General features: G+C 43.2%; 1 protein-coding gene across 2 annotated transcripts in view; it reads right to left on the reverse strand.

Annotated features, from left to right (window-relative positions):
* Positions 1-22,611, reverse strand: part of pot (papillote) — a 359,995-nt gene that overhangs the window by 216,161 nt on the left and 121,223 nt on the right. The gene's annotated exons all lie outside the window — the stretch shown is intronic.

Raw genomic sequence — 22,611 nt, forward strand, 5'->3', positions numbered from 1 at the left:
ATCGAGCAGAGTTTAGCGACAGCGGTCTGCGTTCATGAAAGTTCTCAAACGGGTGGCGCGGTGAGTACCGAGAAAACTAAATATCAAGACCACTCTGATATTCAAAAGCCAAGGAAATAAACAATACTGTGGTGGAAAACACTCGCATTCACAACTGAAAATATAGGAGACCGTTTCCGAAGTTGTAGGCCGACAACGAGTAGGGAAACATGACGCGCTATTGAGGTATTAGTAAGAACTGTCCTCACCGATCCACTCATAAATGGTCCACAGTGCTAAGTATTCCTTGTTCGACCATTCTGAAGCACATGCGAGGGCGTGATGATACTCTAGGTGGTCTACCCCATCCATCAAGGTGGAGAATGGTACGTATGTAAACATTTGAATGCGGATTATCTCAGCAAAACATCTGCGAGGACATGGCGCAAAATTCAGCTGTGCTTCGAAAAAGACGGTCTCCGTACCAGTATTCGGGATTCTTAAACCATCAGGCATTTTTGTTGTGAAATTACTTTCGATTTTCGTCATAACTGAACTGCATACATTCTGGAAAAACCATTTTCCCAGGCGGAACGATATTGCTGCAACCTCTTTTTATTTCCCTCTTTGTGTCTTTTTCTTCAACTTCGACAGCATTCTCTGTCCGTTTATTCAAAAACTTATCCATGATTACGAAAGATATTCTATGCGGATAAGGCAGCCGCTGCTTACACTATACACTATGAAACTTCTACTGACTTTTTCACGTCTATTTACAAAACAACCCAAGAACGAAATGAACGAGGTCTACGCCAGTTACGCTGACAGCGAGGCTACTCTCAACGGATGTGACGTAAAGAGCACATCGGAACCGGTAGAGATGAGTGGAGTGATCTTCGGTCAGAACATCGCACTAGGAGCGATGTCAAAACCAAAGAGTACAGTATCTTGTATCCTTTATCAATGTCCTTAAAGACAATCGGTGTCAAGTCAGACGAAGACAGTCCAGAACCACAGTAAACTTATATGCATTGAGTGTGGCCTGTTGCTGTCGTGCAGAAATACGACACATCTTTGTTAACAGCAACTCCGGTCACTTTAATATGTACCGGTACATGGGAGTCACCCTTTTTCTGCTGACCTTCCATATTTCTGTTCAAGATTATGGTAAATAATACTGTACTAATAGCAACTGTAAAACCGACCTAAAAATCACACGTCAGTTGCAGAATACTGGTAGGTAGGACAATAACAGAATGCTCCCTAACAGAGTCCTGTGATAAAGCCGATTTGCAGGACCAACGGTAATGGAAAACTTATGTTTGCCACCGGTTGAATGACGTCTTGCGACGATCATGGGATGAGAAATACTGTTAATAATAATATTGCTCTTACGTCCCACTCTGCCTACTGTCATTTCTTGATGGATACAGTACTTTTGCATCCATCTCTTGGCCCAGGCCAGAGTAAAGTGTAGCTTCCACTGAAGTCCCAGTCAACATCCATGGCTGTAACAATATGGAAGCTGCTGGGGTATGGGTAGTGCTGAGTAATGACAGTCAGAGCATGACTAGTGCATCTGAGTGTTATGAAAGGTGCTGCTCACAGAGTCAGTTGTACTGCAATAGTACTTTCTGACCCAGTGAGGAAAGCAATGGCAAACTACCTTACTCCTCATCTTGCCTAGTACGCCTCATTTTGGTGCTGCCATTGGTTTTTGGGGTTTCCTTATAACCGCATAACCTTTGGTGGTGCTATCTGAGGATCCAACCAGCCTCTGGGCTGTTGACCTAACAGACACACACGCGCCACTAACTGTTTTTAAGGTTTTCAGAATGGCCGAGGAGGTGACGAAAGTTTGTCCCACAGCAGTTCTTTTACCTGCCAGTTAATCTACAGACACAACACTTCCATAATTATTTTCCACTATGGGGAACGAAGCTGCTACTGTAATTTGGGCTCAGGAGGCTAGCGCTCAATCGTCTGAGCTACTAGCCCGGCAGAAAGAGGGGGATGAGAAAGATCTAACATTAGGAAGAAAATGGCCGTGGCCCCAATTAAGGTAGAGCTTCATGAAAATTGGAAACCATGGAAAACTATCTTTCGGGCTGCCGACAGTGGGGTTCGGTCCTTACAATCTCCCAGATACAATCTTAAACGACATGTATTGTACTGCGTAGCCAATTCGCTCGGTTTGAAACGAAAAAAAACCATTTAACTAAAACATTAAAATAAAGCTATTTTAAAACCGTGTTTCCATCGAGAATGATCTCTTTAAGTCGAGCCCCTGTGGATGGGACCAGTAGAATATATCTATGGTATCCCATACCTGTCATAACTACGGACTAAAAGTAGGACTAAGAACACTTAGGAGCGTTGTTTGGTGGCACAGTACTCCTGTCTGAGTCTGGCATTGCTTACACTTACTTGTCAGGCTATTCAGTTCATTTTCCTATCCGAGCTCTCTTGGTCAAATCTTGTTGTATTCCGAACATACCGGTATTAGGTTTGCTAGGATGAGAAATATTTCATTCGCATGCCCTTCGTGACCCTTCATTCTTTTTGCCGTCCGGCTCCATGGCTAAATGGTTAGCGTGCTGGCCTTTGGTCACAGGGGTCCCGGGTTCGATTCCCGGCAGGGTCGGGAATTTTAACCATCATTGGTTAATTTCGCTGGCACGGGGGCTGGGTGTATGTGTCGTCTTCATCATCATTTCATCCTCATCACGACGCGCAGGTCACCTACGGGTGTCAAATCGAAAGATCTGCATCTGGCGAGCCGAACTTGTCCTCGGACACTCCCGGCACTAAAAAAGCCATACGCCATTTCATTTCATTCTTTTTGCCGATATCATTCTTCGAAGTGTTCTACTTCTTTTTTTGTCCCCATTTGACTGGCGGGATTCTTCTTTGTAAATGAAAAGTGAGATGGTCTGGACACCCCTAGTCCGCTAGGTAAGATTGTCCTTCATCATGCCTCGTTTAGAGTCCAGTCACCTTGGAAGATTACTCCCGGTAGTTATGTCAGCCGCTAATATTGGTTGCACTGCACTAAAACTGGTTGAAGGTAATGCACTGGACGTACAATCAATTACCACTCGAACTGATGTCAGGGAACCTTGAACATTGCACCCAGCCTCTCCAATCAACAGCAGGGCATGATACTAGTAATTGGTCTGATTTTACAATGTTGCTTGCCTGTGTGCTTGAAGAGTTTTTATAGTTCGCGCGCTTGATAGAACCTAAAACCCGTTTCTCTAATCCCCAGAATACGTGGTAAGGTATATCACGAGGTTACAGGTTAAAATACACACCTTTAAACCGTAAAAAATCGGGACTTGGAATTGCAAAGCATTATACTTACGTATGTGTGAATTTTTCACATACACTTTATAGTGAGTTATAGTGCTAAAATTAAATTTGAGACTTCGAAATTGAACTTTCTATCGTTATATTATGAATATCCCCATATAAACAAAAAATAAAATTCTATATGATAGTTACAGCTTACAATAGACCTACAATTACAGAAATGGAATATCTTATTTTCTCTGATTTAACTGTAATTTTATCACACTACATTCTCTTTCATGCTCTTATCATTTACATTAATTTATTCTATTGCACTTTTTATTGCTTTTTAAAATGTATTCTACAAAATCTAATATTTCACTGACAACCTACATCAAAATTTTCAAAAAATTGAATTTCTGCTTTGATCAGTTCCACGCTACATTTTTTTCAAGCGCATGCCAATTTCAAGTTCATAATTATGCAGTGTTGGTGCAAGGATCATGTTTTATCTATCTATCTTAATCTGTTTTCCCTCCAGGGTTGGCTTTTCCCTCGGACTCAGCGAGGGATCCTACCTCTACCGCCTCAAGGGCAGTGTCCTGGAGCTTCAGACTTTGGGTCGCTGGATACAACTGGGGAGAATGATCAGTACCTCGCCCAGGCGGCCTCACCTGCTATGCTGAGCAGGGGCCTTGCGGGGGGATGGGAAGGGATAGACAAGGAAGAGGGAAGGAAGCGGCCGTGGCCTTAAGTGAGGTACCATCCCGGCATTCGCCTGGAGGAGAAGTGGGAAACCACGGAAAACCACTTCCAGGATGGCTGAGGTGGGAATCGAACCCACCTCTACTCAGTTGACCTCCCGAGGCTGAGTGGACCCCGTTCCAGCCCTCGTACCACTTTTCAAATTTCGTGGCAGAGCCGGGAATCGAACCCGGACCTCCAGGGGTGGCAGCTAATCACGCTAACCTCTACACCACAGAGGCGGCTGGATCATGTTTTAACTTGTTAAATATACAAACAGTCCAACATTCATATTTGCCATAAATTTAAAATTAATTCGCGCTCAGCAAACCGAATTCGGGACATTCCACGTCCCAAAGGACTTTCATCCGGGACGCGGAAAATTTTACTCAAATTCGGCAAGTTCCGGAAAAACGACAAGTGGCAATCTTAAAAGTTGTTTAGCATAGCTCTACAAATATCCTCGGCGCAGTATATCTCTCTGTAAAAGGTAATCCTCAGTCAATCACCACTGATCTGCTTTTAGGGCTGCAGATTTCCTATGAATTGTTTACCTAGTCTTTTATTAAATGATTCCAAAGACGTTGTAAATTTATCGAACATCTCCCATTGTAAATTATTCCAATATCCCTTTTCTCTTCCTACTGTATAAACTAGTAATTTGTCCTCTTAAATTCGAACTTTATCTTCATATTATGATCTTTCCTACCTATAAAGCCGTAGCCGTATTGAAACATCGGATCCCGTGAGATCTCCGAAGTTAAGCGACATTGGGCGTGGTCAAGATTTGGATGGGTTGCCACGCGCTGTTGGTGGGGGTAAGGGAATGGAGGAGCGGAAAGGAGTACACCCTTACGTTACCTACCTATAAAAAACATCACTCAAGCTTATTCGTCGACTTACGTCTTTCCAAGCCATATCTCTACTGACAGCTGTGAGCATACTGAGCTGTTCGTCTCTTTTTTTTTAATGCTATTTGTTCGGAGCGTCGACCCATGTGGATCTTTTGTACCTACTGGCACCATATTGTATGAACCTGCGTGTAATTGGAATGGCGGTAGTGTGGAATGTTGCGTGTGAGGAAAGGAAGATTAAGGACGGCACTAACATCCAGTCCCCAGGTCAGAGATATTAAGCATGAGAATTAAAAATCCGTCACCCGGCCGGGAATCGAACCCAGGGCCGCCGGGTGATAGGCGGACGCGTTGCCTTCTACACCGCGGGGCCGTTCGTCTCTTTACTCCCAAGTCTTTTCTGCCCAAATTTTTCAGCATTTTCATAACCTTACTCGTTTGTCGGAAGTCGTCCAGAACAAATCGTGCCGGTTTCCTATTAGCTCTTTTTCCGTTCTCGAATCGTGTAATCTTGGTGAGGTTCCCATACACTAGAACCATACTCTAATTGGGATCTCACCAGTGACTTTCACTCCCTGTCCTTTACAACCTTTATTTACAATTCCGTATTTCAGTTGCTCACAATCCAGTGCATTATTCTTATTCTACGCAGTATTGCATCATCTGAAAAATACTTTATCCTTGATTTCATTGTTTAATACTGCCTTGAAGAAACCCCTCTTAATCATAACAGGATCAGATAATACTTCGCCTATTATAAATCTCAGAGCTCTATTTTCCTCGTCATCCATTCAGTCATTCTTCTTTCTAGTCCAACAGCCGTCATTTTTGTCTATAGTCTTCCACGATTTATCCTATCAAGATCCTTAGATAGGTCAACAGCTACGTATACAGTCCATTTGACCTCCTGAACCTAAAATATACGTTGAGCCTACGAATATCTTTCTGGAATCCTACAACATGAGCCTCACTGGAATAACCTTTCCTAAACCCGAACTGCCTTCTATCAAACCAATTAGTAATTTCGCAAACGTGTCTAATATCATCAGAAAGAATGCTTCCCCACAGCTTACAAATAACACATGTCAAGCTGACTGGCCTGTAATTATATGTTTCATATGTATCACCTTTTCCCTTGTACACTGGGGCTACTATCTACTATTGCAACTCTCCATTCTCTTGGTATGGCTCCTTCATGTAAACAGTAATCAAATAAGTACTTTCGGATATGGTAATATATCCCAACCGATTGCTTTTAATATATCCTCAGAAATCTTATTACCGAGCAAGGGCTGCGCGGTTTGAGTCACGTAGCTGTCAGCTTGCATTAGGGAGATTGTGGTTTCGAACCGCACAGTCGGCAGCATTGAAGATGTCTTCGGTGGTTTCCCATTTTTACACTCGGAAAATGCTATGGCTGTATCTTAATTAAGGTCACGGTCGCTGCCTTCCCACTCCTAGCCCATCGTCGCCATAAGATCTGTCCGTGCCGATGGGACGTAAAAGAAAGAAAGAAAGAAAGAAAGAAAGAAAGAAAGAAATCTTATCAATCCCAGGTGCTTTTCTAGGCTCAGGAAGGGCTCCAAGCCGTAGAACTAAGTCAACTAGTACAGACAAAAGACAACTGAGAAACGGCCAGGAAAAGGAATTATGTATCTGCCATCTCTGTTATATAAAACCAAACCAAACCCGCATGGTACTACAGCCCTTGAAAGGCCTTGGCCTACCAAGCGACCGCTGCTCAGCCCGAAGGCCTACAGATTACGAGGTGTCATGTGGTCAGCACGACGAATCCTCTCGGCCGTTATTCTTGGCTTTCTAGACCGGGGCCGCTATCTCACCGTCAAATAGCTCCTCAGTTCTATCACGTAGGCTGAGTGGACCTCGAACCAGCCCTCAGGTCCAGGTAAAAATCCCTGACCTGGCCAGGAATCGAACCCGGGGCCTCTGGGTAAGAGGCTGGCACGCTACCCCTATACCACCGGGGCCGGCTCTCTGTTATATACTTTTGTTAAATTGCTTGAAAATATGATATGTGTTATTTTATGAATATGTTAGACAAGGCCTTGTTCCCTTAATATTGTCAGAATAGAAAAAGGTATGAATCCATCACTGAATCAATCAAGGTCTAATAAAAACCATGAAAATGATACCGTATGTTTGCATATTCCTTAATCAATGAGAGTTATCAAGAAAGGTCAACGAGTTCTCTCGTCTTAGCTACACGATATATTGTAAATATAATGTTCTCATGATTAGCGATGACAAAAGATTACTGTTCCACTCATTCAGTAGGCTATGTTCTGTGTTACCTCTGCCCCTTTTACAGCGTGTTCTGCACGTGATCATGCGCACGTGGGAGAAACTGTTTGTTCCACCACAGTGTTCCACTTAGTTTCTTCCGACTACAGTTAATGTGGGAAGTTCCCGCACCATATGTCAATGTTTCTACTGAATGAAACAATATAATATACTTGTTTGAATAATATCGATACTTATAAATTTGAATTATTTATTCAAAGGTATGCGTAGTCAGCTAAATAGAATGCGTTGAGAGAGAACCAGAAATTCGATGTGCATCTTATTTTCGTGGCCGCGTACAGTAAATATTTCCTCGAAGAAGATATTTACTGATCGAGTTTTAAGTGCAAAGTTGCCATCGTTTGACATTTGATGATGTAGGATCCTTTCGTCGAACCCCCCCAGTGACATCTCGAGGGAACAATTTGTTTTCAAATAGGTAAGTGATGCGCAGTAGGTCTGATTTCTGTCCTGTGAAGTTTAATATAGACTTCTTCCATTTATCGACTCGGATTCACGTATACCGCAATATGCACTGATTGTTGAGTCCATTAATAATTTTAATAATAGTTTTTAAATGAAATCTTGGTTTCAATCGAACTGTAAGATATGCTCCGGTGCGATAATTTAAAACGTATTCGGGCTAGAATATGGCTGAAGTACTATTTCAATATACTCTTGGAGTTGGAAGACGCAGAAAAACAAGTCCATATCCCTCTCCAGAAATCTTCTACTTCCTGACATTTTCCCGACTTTTTTGGGTCGGCCTTTGTATGGACTTAGCCCACTTTTACGGGAGGGTGCTTTTCCTGACGCCAACTCTATGTCGAGGGATTTATACACCATTGCGTGTTTCTGCCATGTTTTGAAGTATGCTGTGTTGCACTTAAAGTAAGATATGTATTAAGATGAATGCAAACAACCTAGTCCTCCACATGGAGGAAATAACCAGTAGTTAAAATCTCAGATACGGCCGGGAATCGAATGCAGGGCCCTCTGAAACGAACGCCAATACACTGAGCATTCAACCAAAGAACCAGACATATCACTCTCCAGAAGGGTTGTTTCTAAATTTTCCATCTTCCTAGCGGGGAATCGGACCCGCGTCTTTCCGACCGAACTGAACATAACTCCACTAATAATAATAATAATAATAATAATAATAATAATAATAATAATAATAATAATAATAATAATAATAGTAACTGTATTTCAGGAAATAGGTTTATGAGTTTATTGTAGGCCATTAGGTATTCGATGGGTTCTTCTCGTGGACAGTCCATTTAAATGTTTTTTTAGGAGTGTTAATTGCGTGTCATTACAGTAATTTGGTGCGCGCGAACTGGGACCAGTCACCAGTTTGCCACAAGCAGGCCTGGTACCTAGGAGCATAACGCTACTAACTGCTGACTTAATGGGTACACATGGTGAGTGTTCCGTTATGACGCGCGTCCCAGCCTCCGGCAAACATGTGCCATTTACTCGTGACCAAGAACAATGACACTACCTCAGTAATGCCTTCATTCCCGATAATCCTAGGTCGTAGGAAAACAGCAGCCATGTAACGAATACTTCGTAACGGAGCTGTAGAGAAATTTGAAAACAATACACAGTTGAAGCACCCCCACGAGGTACATTAATTTGGCGAACACCTTCCCTTAAAAATAATATTTTATGAAGTACATTTTATTCTTACCTAACATATGTTACTTAATACCTTAATGTCATGAACAACTGCAATATACATTGAAATATATTTTTTTTCGCATTTATGCACCTTTCAAGCCGCCAATTATCCCGTTGAAATTTCAGTAATAATGTTATTCGTTTTACGCTGCACTGGCTATGTTTATGGTGTTCAGAGACTTAGAGCTGCTAGAATTTTACCTTGAACCAGATCTCCTCGCAGAGCAGTCTTGCTCTCGCTGCGCTTTTCGTTCCGTAGGCACACAGTATATAGGCCTATGTAGGCGGGCAGGCGATCAGTGTGTGCGATTCGGCAACAGTGACATGGTTACGTCACAGGCCGTGAAAGTCAATATTCATATGAGTATTAAGGGAATAGTGTTATTTTTCTTATTTCCTCCTTCTTCTTCTTCTTCTTCTTCTTCTTCATGTGCCATGTCCTCGCAGAACGTTGGCGATCAGTAGCATGATCTGTCGTTTTGTTCATAGCTGTTCTGAACAGACCATTGGCTCAAGTTGCCGAGCCACGATGTCCTACTTCTCCCCGTTTACGTTATCACGTTTTCATTCCCCACCCTGAAGGGGGTGGGGCGGGCCCCTTAGAGAGTGACGCACTCGCTCGGGCCGGAAGATGCGAAGAGAGCAGTGCGATGTGGCTGAATGAAGAGGGTGGGTAAAGCGATGTGAATATTTATTAGGAAGAGAAGATGGGTTCTCTTGGTTATGAAGATGGGAAGAAATGGACGTTTATACGGGAGTGCTTAAAGGGAAGTTGCGGGGAAGGGTGAGATGGTAAAGTGTGGAGGCGATATGATACAGTATAGTTGTGAGTTGTCAGAGATGTTCGAGGGTTGGCGGCGGTGGGAAAGAAATATTAAATGGGGAAGATGGTGGACGGACGTTGTGGGGTGGTTGAAAAGGAGGATGGTCAGGCCGGGTGCGGCGACGTGGTATGGTGAGGGGATGTCTTGATTGTGGAGGGGAACGATAGGGTTCGACGTTATGGAGACGACCGTAGATGGGGGCACCGGTGGCGATGAGATGGTCGACGGCTGTTGCGGTGGGTAGCTGTAGGCGCACTAAGTATGTTGGCCCCGTGGAGTTGAAGATCCAAAACGTCCTCCGGACTGGTATGGCGTGAAGGCGTAGCTGGCGTTGGACTTCTGTTACGGAGATGAGTGGGTCGACGCCGCGAACGACGCAACTGAAGACTGTGTTGGTATCTGATGTTGATGGCGATGATGCTGGTTGACGGGCGGCCAATGCTGATGCGGCTGGAGTTGACGGTGTCGTGGATGGTGGCTGTGCAGACGAAGAGACAGGTGGTGAACTGCGGCGCAGAAAGCGAGGAGATAGTACACTGATCTGAGGAAAAGTTTGTGGCACGGAGAAAGATGAGGACATAAGTGGTGTAGGATGGGAAAACGTGATAGTCGTCAGAGGGTGGGAGAAAAGGGTGAGGGTTCTCCCCGAACCACGTTTTCCATTAATTCTCCCTTGGAGTACTACTTGCAGAAGGTGGTATTTACTGTTCCGCATCATATGACCATTCTCTCTTGATGGTAGTGAGAATTTCTCGTTCTTTGTTCATACGTTCCAAAATCTATATTGGTCAGTTTAGCTGTCCAAGGTATCTTCAGCATCCTTTGGTACGTCCACATTTCAAATGCTTGGAACTTCTTACACAAGGTCTCAACGCCGTATAACAGAATACTGAAAACGTAGCACCGGAGTAGTCGTGTCCGTAGTGTAATGGAAAGGTGTCCGCATTCGTAGCGTAACGGTTAGTGTTATTAGCTGCCGTCCTCGGAGGCCCGAGTTCGATTTCCGGTACTGCCAGAAATTTAAGAATGACAAAAGGGCTAAAAAGAGCTGGACCACCTCAGGATGAGGACACGAATTTTACTTAATGGAAAGGTGCCAACGGCCGCAGCCGTGTTGAAACACCGGATTCCGTGAGATCTCCGAAGTTAAGCAACATTGGGCGTGGTCAAGAAGTGGATGGGTTGCCACGCGCTGTTGGTAGGGGGTAAGGGAATGGAGGAGCGGAAAGGAACTGGCCACCCTACCCTACGTAAACTCCGGCTCAGGCACACCTCTGTGGAGGTTCGGACCTGCCTTCGAGCAGAATACACCCTTACCTTACCTTAATGGAAAGGTCACGGCTTGTCAAAAGTTTTCTAAGTTTCTGAAAACAAGTTCTGCCCTGCTCAATTCTGCATCGGATCCCATGAGCAAGGTCCCAGTCATCATTGATGTGACATCCCAGGTATTTAAATGTTGCCTGGTCCTTTGCTGCTGCGAGATTATCTCGAATGCCATCTTCTTTCCTGCTTATAACCATTCACTTGGTCTTCTTTACATTAAGCCTGAAGCCCATGGTGCTGCTGGCTTCAGTGAGAGCATTAAATAGTTCCTGTAGATTCTGGAGATTGGTTGCAAGTAGCACAGTGTCATCAGCATACCTGATGTTATTTATGATGAAACCTTTAACCACAACTCATTGAGTCTTTCCGTAAAGAGCATCTCGAAAAATATTTTCTGAATAGATGTTGAAAAGCATGAGTGAAAGAATACAGTCTTGGCGAACACCTTTCATATTTGAGAATTTTTCCGAGACACAACCATCGACTCTTACGCCAGCACTCTGGTTCCAGTAGAGATTATCAATAACACAGATGTCCCACGCATAAAGTCCTAATTCTCCAAGAATGTTCATAAGTTCGTCATGGCGTACTGTATCGAAGGCTTTTTCGTAGTCAATTAAACAAACAAAAACATCGACATTGATATCTCGGCGCCGTTGGACTAATACCTGCAGACTGAATAATGCCTCTCTAGTACCAAAACCATGTCTGAAGCCTTACTGTGCGGTTCCGATATTCTCCTCACATTTATGATAAATTCTCAAATGCAAGACCTTTAGGAATACTTTCAGAACGTGGCTCATCAAACTAATTGTTCTATATTCACTGCAGAATTTTGCATCGGATTTCTTAGCCAATATTAGGAAAGTTGTTTTGAGCCAGTCGCGAGGAATGGTTACAGTGGATATAAATTCAAGTAATTTTGAATATGACATAAGTACTGTTAATTGCTGACCGGACACAAGAAAGAACCTCAAAATATGTTTGTACAGTACACAATGAATTACAATTTTCACTCTTATATTTAAAGAGGGGTATGCTTTAGAAATTCCGTCTCCTTGACTGAATAGTCAGCGTACTGCCCTTCCATTCAGAGGGCCCTTGGTTCGATTCCTGACTGGCCAAAGGATTTTAACTGCGCATAATTAATTATCTTTTTCGGGGACGGGATTTTTATGACCCCTCTTAATACACATCTACATGTACACATCATACTGCCAACCACTATGCGATAATGAATACATCCCTCTAAATAGGGTTCGTGCAAGAAAGGCCATCTGGTCGTAGAAGTTAACTTAGTCCATATAAGTGCTCAAGAGAGATATTTGGGAAAAGATCAGGAAGAAAACGAAAAGGATATGCTTTAGAACAATTCGTAATATAATAAGGAGTTTACTGGAAAACGTTCGTTTGTGGTTGCTTGACTTTAAACGATTTGATAAACTCACCAAAAATCCAATCATGTTTATCGCGAACAACGTTAGTTAGGCTATTTATCTGAAGATATACTGTGTTTTTTATTTTTCCTTGGTACTATATTTACATTGTTGTTCCTTCATCTTGGATAGTAAATATCTGTATCTTCACTGATGACGAAACTCAATCGCCATTTAGAGGCAAACTATTCTCATCGGACGTCAGACAATAAGTTTTAAATGCTATTTTCAGAAACTCAGTGAACAGGGAAGCTTATATAAGACTACAACAATGCGTAAATTCAAGCATTAAGCTTGCTGAATTATGTAAACATATTACGTTTTACTGAATGAATAACATAAATGTTATTTTAGTGGAAATTCTGTGATTCTCATTTAAGAAATTCTAAATAGTACTTTGCACGCTCAAACTTGTATCACTGTGTATTGTACCACGAATATTGTAACGTTGCGGTTTTCTTTGAATATGTGAAGATAGGACAGAAAACCTCTGTTACCGAACTCGATAGCTGCAGTCGCTTAAGTGCAGCCATATCCAGTATTCGGGAGATACTCGTATCGAGCCCCACCGTCGGCAGCCCCGAAGGTGGTTTTCCGTGGTTTTCAATTTCAGACCAGGCAAATTCTGGGGCTAAACCTTAATTAAGGCCATGGCTAGCTCCTTCCCACCCTTAGGCCTTTCCTGCCCCATTGGTCGCCATAAGACCTATCTGTGTTGGTGCGACGTAAAACAAATTGTAAAAAGAAAGAAATCTCTTAATATCGAGTGCAGTACTAACACGAATATATTTTTTTTAAACGATAGGTTTTTCTTGCGATTGTAGTGTATTTTTTATACTGTACTCCAATCAAATTACATTGAAAATAGTGCGAGGAAAGCTTCGATCGAATGTCACTGCTATTGTGGGGTGTTCTCAAAGGGAACCCAGCTGCGCAACTCTGTTATAGAATCTATAAATTCATAGCAATCTCAAAATCCAACCAACTGCGCTGGAATCCGAATACGTAACAATCAGCATAAAAGACAAGCGCCATTTAACTGCACTACACGGTCTGTCATAAGAAGGGTGTTAAATAACCTGCATTTAAGCCGTACTCAAGTTCCGGACAACTTCAAACAACATAGAATCCCCTTCACTTGACCAAACACAGTGCACAAAGTTGATCGTGTACAAATCTGTTCTTGACAGTAACGAACATAGAGAGCCCTTTGATATGACGATTACCGACCTCGATAGCTGCAGTCGCTTAAGTGCGGCCAGTATCCAGTATTCGGGAGATAGTAGGTTCGAACCCCACTGTTGGCAGCCCTGAAGATGGTTGTCCGTGGTTTCCCATTTTCACACCAGGCAATATTTGCGTGGAGTATACTGGATCTTGTTGAGGAAAGACATTATGTGTGTGAAAATAGTGTAAGCTTATAGATTATGGCGATTTATTGGGTTGATGTAAAAATCCGTACCACTTTCTCTGTAACAAGATGTTTATATTATTGTGCATGGAATTGTGCACATTTGGGGCAATAGGATAGAGTGCCGATAAAAATTACGCTCTAGTGCAGGGCCTCTCAAACGCCGAAAATCTCACGCGTGCAAACCTGGGACGCAGAGTTCCTGTGCACAGTGCATCGTTCTCACTCGGCTCGGCTCGGATCAACGCTTCGTCTCTGGGCTACTCGGCTACGCTCGGCTCAACTCGGCTCGGATGTGGAGCACTACGGAGCAAGTGAGGAAGAGGGAGACAGGTGGGGTGAGCGAGACAGGCGTGGGGAAAGAGAGAGAGACAGCGCTATTGCTCCAAATCGAGGAGTGGGGGTCTGCACTCTGGTCAATCAAGCGAAGTCGTCTTTTGCACCGTGCACAGTACATGCACCAGGTGCATGCACTCTGAGAGGCCGTGCTCTAGTGTCACTGTAGACTGGTTACAATTAATTACATATTTTCCTAATTTTCGGGTTGACTAACGTGGATCTTCATAAATCGACTCGTTGAGTTGGTTTTCATTAAAGGCCGATGGTCTTCCTGAACGTGGATTCTCTTTCAGGTCAAAGTCACCCCGTTCAAAACGATTAAGCCATTTTCGTGCCTACTCTCCCGATAACATCGTCCACGCACACAGTGCAGATGGGTCGAGCCGTCTTAGCTGCTTTTGTTCCTGTGTTAAACTCGAAGAGAAGAATATGTCGGAAATGCTCGTTTTTCACCACTTGGCTCTCCATATTCGACCGTACTTCTAACAGTTTACCTTCTTCTTCAGAGCAGCACAATTCAAAGCGTACCCATAAGCACAGCAAACGATAAACGACAAATAAGCTATCTTAATGGCGCTAATTTATATCCCAAATCTACGCACATATGCATCAACCTAATGTTCAATTATTATAGCAGACTGCGAACCAAGACGAAAATATCCTCAACCTTAATTATCGGCAACACTGATGTACTCGAAAAACAATCATTATATTCACTAGCAAGTGAATGTCTATGATGATGATGATGATGATGACAGCGATGACGAAGTCAACTGGGAGTTCGTACTGAACCTTCGTACTGTTCTGAAGGTAATGAAGGAATGAAAATCCATAACCTGAATACTGTATAAGATTACTCCTAACATAGCTATTTATAGACTATACCTTTTTTTTTTACAAATTGCTTTACGTCACACCGACACAGATAAGTCTTATGGCGACGGTGGGAGAGGAAGGGATTAGGAGTGGGAAGGAAGCGACTGTGGCCTTAATTAAGGTATAGCCCCAGCATTTGATTGGCGTGAAAACAGGGAAAGAATGGAAAACCATCTTATGGGCTGCCGACAGTGGGGTTCGAACCCACTGTCTCCCGAATACTGGATACTGGCACTTAAGCTTTATATCCTCTAGATATTAGAATATTCGTTTTCAGAGACCAGTATTTCTCATCTTCGATTCCTACCAAAGAGTTAGGCCTACCAAAATCATTCCACTACATGTCTACAGTTATCAGTCTCTTACAGGATGTAGCCAAGTAGAAACTTCGAATCACAAAAGTTCAATATCACTTCCATGAGTTTCTTTCCAACAATTTTCTTCCATTTATCACGCAGAAACAGAACCTGCTCAAAACAACTTGCTTTACGTCGCACCGACACAGATAGGTCTTGTGGCGAAGATGGGATAGGAAAGAACTAGGAGTGGGAAGGAAGCGGCCGTGGTCTTAATTAAGGTACAACCGCAGCATTTGTCTGGTGTGAAAATGGGAAACCACGGTAAACCATCTTCAGGGCTACCGACAGTGGGGTTCGAACCCACTATCTCCCGGATGCAAGCTCACAGCTGCGCGCCCCTAACGAACCTGCTCAAATATATTGTTAATGTTGGAAAGCCTTCTAGGAACAGAAACTTTCCACGGCGCGTTATAATAAAGCGGAAAACCGACTAGGGAATGTATAACCTGAGTAATTAAAGATTATGTTGGGCCGAATTATACTGAGGTATATTTCGTGCCAAGTGTTTTTTATGAACAGAGTACAATTGCGGAGGATGCGTACATATTCATACTTCAACTATCACGTTCCCTTAGCAAAGCTGTTTATTTCAAATCGTTAATCATCGTACAGATAACCATTGTGCTTACTTTCCACAAAAAATATTATTATTATTATTATTATTATTATTATTATTATTATTATTATTATTATTATTGCTTGCTCACAGAGAGCAAACAAAGAACGGAATTTAGTGTTCCAAGGTACTTCCACTTGAATGGCACAAACCAAACCAAACCGCATGGCACTACAGCCCTTGAAGGGCATTGGCCTACCAAGCGACCGCTGCTCAGCCCGAAGGCCTGCAGATTGCGAGGTGTCGTGTGGTCAGCACGATGAATCCTCTCTGCCGTTATTCTTGGCTTTCTAGACCGGTTGAATGGTATAAAACATGTTTATAATTCAATAAAAATGCAAACTATTCAGAAATTAGCGTTTTCTTTCCTCCTGAATTTTTCACATTCCCAGCACATCTTTCCTTTACTCACGATTACAGTGGTAGAAAAATATCTGGATAAGTGAACTGTTATTTTTAAGAGTGGAGAAAAATGGTTTCAGATTTAAGAATATCTTAGGAATTCCTGTTGAAGTGCCATGTACCCTCGTTATTTACTACTCTGTCCGGCTCCATGACTACATGATTAGCATGCTGGCCTTTGGTCACAGGGGTCCCGGGTTCGATTCCCGGCAGGGGCGGGAATTTTAACCTTAATTGGTTAATTTTCGCTGGCACGGGGGCTGGGTGTATGTGTCGTCTTCATCATTATTTCATCCTCATCACGACGCGCAGGTCACCTACGGGTGTCAAATCAAAAGACCTGCATCTGGCGAGCCGAACATGTCCTCGGACACTCCCGGCACTAAAAGCCATACGCCATTTCATTTCATTTACTACTCTTTAATGCTTCTAAGCATTCGTTATTATGCTACGGTATCGATTATACGAACCCAATAAACTTTTGTGGATATTCCATTCGACGCTGCCCGTGGAGTCGATGTTAAACATGCATTACAATCTTTGAAATATTGTACTAATTCCAATGGCAACCTAAATGGAAACTCTATGTTTTACATAGCTCGTAAATTCATGAGTGGTAATGACTGCTGCTCAAACTTCCATCTCAGTTAGTACTGTGTATTCCAGTCTCTATGTGGTAATTTTCAGTATGAAGCCTGGCAATGGCCGGTCCTAAAGCTTAATGAAACATGCAAAGTTTGAACGACTTCATTAGGAATATTTCACTCATCTCTTTTTATCAATGTAATGCAATTTGTATTTAAAAAACGAACAAACATGTCTCAAGGCGCTACAGCCCCGATGGGTCTTGGCCTATCAAGCGACCATTGCTTAGGAAGAACGCTGGCCTTATTACGAGGTGGAGGGAGGTCAGTGGCGACATATCTTCTCGGCCGCTATTCTTTATTTTCTAGACCGGGGCAGCTATCTCACCGACATTTCTCTCTTCAACTGTTCGCACGTATGCTGAGTGAAACTAGAACCAGCCCTCTGTTTGACGTTAAAATCCCTGACCTGGTTGGGGATGGAACCCGGGACTTCGAGGTAAGAGGCATGCTAGCTACCCCTGGACAATACAATAATGTAATTCACCAACTTAATACATTATTAGGAAACAGGATGAATGTGTAATGAACCAGTCGTTAACTGAGTGATTCCAGTGTAAATTCAGACTTCGTGTGCCATACTGCGCCATTAAGAGTATCCATTCATAAATCCCTGACCCTCATCGAAACTTTATAACCTAAGAGCTTGTTCCTAATTAGTGTGATTAGCTGCCACTCCCGGAGGCCCGAGTTTGATTCCCAGCTCTGCCACGAAATTTGAATAGTGGTACGAGGACTGGAACGGGGTCCACTCAGTCTCGGGAGGTAAACTGAGTAAAGGGGGATTCAGTTCCCACCTCAACCATAAGCGAAGTGGTTTTCCGTGGTTTCCCACTTCTCCTCCAGACAAATGCCGGAATGGTATCTAACATAAGGCCACGGCCGCTTCCTTCCGTCTTCCTTGTCTATCCCTTCTAATCCTCCCACAAGGCCCTTGTGCAGCATAGCAGGTGAGGCTGCCTGGTCGAGGTACTGGTCCTCCTTCCCAGTTGTATACAGTGACCCAAGTCTCACGCACCAGTACACTGCCCTTGAGGCGGTAGAGGTAGGATCCGTCGCTGAGTACCAGAGCAAAGCCAACCCTGGACGGTAAACAGATTAAGAAAGAAGAAAGCCTATTCCTATAAAGGATGTAGAAAAATGTAGTCTAACAACAACAGGTCCTACTAAAGGAGATGAGGTTAATTAAAGTAAAGGTGGCTTATAGGCGACCTGCGGGTCTGAGATGATGAAGCCCTACCTATGATGAATTCCAATGCTGAAGACGGTACACACACCCAACCCCCGAGCCATCGGAATTAACCAATGGAGGTGAAAATCCCCGACCCAAGTGGGAGCCGGACACTTAGGAATTCAAGAGGCTATGCTTATCGTGACGTAACTTAAATAATTCATGAAGTTTCAAGATACCATTCTACTAGCATTATCAGATAATAATGGGGTCCAAGAATGGTTTCATGGCCTTCAAACGGTAAACGACTTAACATAAATGGGCAGGGGTTGTTTCCAATAAATACTGTTCTGTCTGAGCCTCCGTGGCTCAGACGGCAGTGCGTCGGCCTCTCACCGCTGGATACCGTGGTTCAAATCCCGGTCACTCCATGTGAGATTTGTGCTGGACAAAGCGGAGGCGGGACAGGTTTTTCTCCGGGTACTCCGGTTTTCCCTGTCATCTTTCATTCCAGCAACACTCTCCATTATCATTTCATAGTATTTATCACTCATTAATAAATCGCCTTGGGAGTGGCGACCCCATTGTAATAACAGCCTATATCTGCTTCATTCATTCCATTCCTGACCCGGTCAATGACTGGAAAACAGGTTGTAGGTTTTCATTTTCACTGTTCTGTCTAAAAAGTAATTCTCGTGGGAAAAGTTTTCGTTCTTTGGAGAGTATTTTATATCTGAAGAAGTTCATTATTAAACTAGCTACAGTGAATTCTTCTCCCTTTCAGTCCACTATTCTTCCTCATACATAGAAGAGTTGAGGCGATGGCAGTGCCCTCCTCCTCAATCAATCAATCAATCAATCAATCAATCAATCAATCAATCAATCAATCAATCAATCAATCAATCAATCAATCAATCAATCAATCAATCACTGCTGATCTGCATTTAGGGCAGTCACCCAGGTGGCAGATTCCCCATCTGTTGTTTTCCTAGTCTTTTCTTAAATGATTGCAAAGAAATTGGAAATTCGTCGAACATCTCCTTTGGTAAGTTATTCCAGTCCCTAACTCCCCTTCCTATAAAAGAATATTTGTCCCAATTTGTCCTCTTGAATTCTAACTTCATATTGTGATCTTTCCTAGTTTTAAAGACACCACTCAAACTTATTCGTCTACTGATGTCATTCCTCGCCCCTTCCATGTCCCTTCCTGCAGCTTGAAATCTGAAGTAACAACCTAATCAGCCTTTCGAAAGCTTGGATCTTCAATAAACTGAATTGCTAATTCTTGTACTGTAGGTGTGTAAGGAGCTTCTTTCGTAACCCCAGCACTTCCTGACAATGTAGGTGGTTTCACATGCTCTAAAGCAGCGAGAGAAAGTGGAAGTGTACTTAACGACGTCCACGCAGTTTTGTAGGAAGTACAGTCTTATCTTATTTTTTAATCAATGTTTTACATTACTTCATTCATTTGTCCCTGTTGGTGGTGACTGTAGAATGCATCCGTGGTCAGCAGTAAAAGGCGAATAATAGAGGGTAGCCGTCAGGAATTCGAAACCTGGGAGCGTAGGTTGCCAACCAAAAGGCCTCTAGCTGACTTTAGCACTGCTTTCACCTACTTGTACCAGACTACTCATTCTCATATTTCCTATCGGTCCTCTCTTCCTATCCCGGTGGTTTTGGGCTAGCAAGGGTTAAGGTGTCTTTCTACTTTAATGCTCTTCATGAGCAATTCATTGATGATACCATCATTCCTTGAAGAATCAGGTCTCTTCCTTTTTCTCCTGCGATCAGTGCTAAGAGGCCCAACTTTATGGCGAAATGGATAGCATGCTGGCCTTTGGCCAATGATATCCCGGGTTCGATTCCCAGCCGTGTAGGGGACTTTAACCTTAAATGGTTAATTCGTATGGCTCGGGTGCTGGGTTTTTATGATGTCTTCAGCATTAGAAATCATCTTGGATAGGGTCCCATCCTTACAGACATGTAGGTCGCCTATAGGCCGTCTGCTAGGAAAAGACCTGCACTAGGCCTCTCCGGAGACCACACGCCTCTATTATTAGTGCTAAGGGGGATGGTTGCCTAGAATAATTCACCCCAAAATAGCAGTCACCACCATCCTATTTCATTCATTTATAAATATGAATGCCTTGTTGTTTTTGTAGATTCATAGTAAAAAATTGGAATATCGCTGGATATAAATCTTCATTATGAATGAGCAGGAATGATGACGGGTTCTCATAATTTTCTGGGAACTTCTTTCTGTTTAAAGATAATTTATGATAGAGAAGATTGTATGTCTTTGGCTTTGTTGGGTCGGAAAGTATTTGTCACCATACCTCAAGTGAACATCAGGTCAAGACAGGTTTCAGTTAATTAATAATGTTCTTGGTTTAATGTCCTACTAGCTATAGTCTCCAGAGGCGCCAGGTGACAACATCTTGCCCCTTTCTACCGAAACGAGCACCTGGACTGTGCCGGTATGGAACCCGACAACTTGGGATCGCCAAGCTAGTTGGCCGAGCTGTTCGCTTGCGTTCGGGAGATATGACTGGTTCGAACCTCACTATCGGCAGTCCTGAAGATGATTTTCAGTGGTTTCCCATTTTATATACGGAGAGATAGATCAAATATTGTCATTTTTTGTACAGAAGTCTGACGTGTCTTCAGTAGTGAGTTAGGTGAATAGAAAATAAGACAGCCATCAAGTGAGAGAAAATCGAGTGAGCTGGTCGTGCGATTAGGGCCGCGTAGCTGTGAACTTGCACTCAGGAGATTGTAGGTTCGAATCGCAATGCTGGTAGCCCTGAAGGTGATGTTCCGTGGTTTCCCATATCCACATCAGGCTGTACCTTAATTAGGGCCACGGCCGCTTCCTTCCCAATCCTATCTCTTTCCCATCCTTACGTCGCCGAAAACTTTCAATGTCTTATTGCGACGTTAAACCACTAGCAAAATATATACCGTGTATATAGAAAAGGGGACACTTACTGAATTACATTAAACAAATCGCTTTTGAGGATATATAATGATGGAAATGGAAATAAAGAAAGAACAATGTATGTTATGCACTAGGTAAATTTCTTTTCTGTTTCCTACTGAACGTTGCACTCATTTTCGGCAACGGTGGGAAAAGTGAGGGACAGAGCTGGGAAAGAAGCGGCCGAAGCCTTCATTAAGCATTTGTCTAGTATGAACATGGCAAACCACAGAAAACCATCTTCAAGGCTACCGAAGGTTGGGCTCGAACTGATCATCTCATGCCAGGAAAGCATAAGTGAAAACAAGTTATAAATTAAATTTCCTTTCCCCCAGTGGGTGAGGGCGGTAGAATAACACCCACGGTATCCTCTCTGCCTGTCGTAAGAGGCGACTAAAAGAGGACGAAGGGGCTCTGAACTTCGGAGCGTGGGTTGGTGACCACGGGGCCCTTAGCTGAGTCCTGGCATTGCTTCCACTTACTTTTGCTAAGCTCCTCACTTTCATCTATCCCATCCCACCTCTCTGTGTCAACTCTTGTTCTTTTTCGACCGCGACGGTATTACGTATGGAGGCTTAGGGAGTCTTTCATTTTCACGTCCTTCGTGGTCCTTGTCTTCCTTTGGCCAATACCTTCATTTTTCGAAGTGTCGGATCCCTTCCATTTTTTCTCTCTGATTAGTGTTTTATAGAGGATGGTTGCCTAGTTGTACTTCCTCTTAAAACAATAATCACCACCACCACCCACCACCTTAAATTTCCTTTCACTCTTCAAGCGAGCTTGCTTCATTGCTCAAAATCCTATCCTCATCATGATAACGAAATAGCAAAAATTAGGGTAAGTAAATGAAATGAAATGGCGTATGGCTTTTAGTGCCGGGAGTGTCCGAAGACAAGTTCGGCTCGCCAGGTGCAGGTCTTTCTATTCGACACCCGTAGGTGACCTGCGCGTCATGATGAGGATGAAATGATGATGAAGACAGCACATACACCCAGCCCCCGTGCCATTGGAATTAACCAATTAAGGTTAAAATCCCCGACCCGGCCGGGAATCGAACCCAGGACCCTCTGAACCGAAGGCCAGTACGCTGACCGTTCAGCCAACGAGTCGGACAGGGTAAGTAAATACATTTTGATCAGAATCAATCCCATAGAACTTATAACTTAATACGATCCTATAAGTAATATCAGGCTTCAAGAATAGTTTCCTTCATGATTATACGAGATTGGTAAATGAGCAAGAGAATAAAATACGACGTTCCACTGAGTGAGCAAGACCATGCCTTCAGCTATTAATCCTGCGCAATAGAGTATCGCTCTAATAAACAGAGTAGATTTTCTAAGAGAACTTTGGTGTCAACAACGACGGCAATCATGTG

The sequence above is a fragment of the Anabrus simplex genome, chromosome 3 (genome assembly GCF_040414725.1).
Source record: "Anabrus simplex isolate iqAnaSimp1 chromosome 3, ASM4041472v1, whole genome shotgun sequence".
Lineage (NCBI taxonomy): Eukaryota > Metazoa > Arthropoda > Insecta > Orthoptera > Tettigoniidae > Anabrus > Anabrus simplex.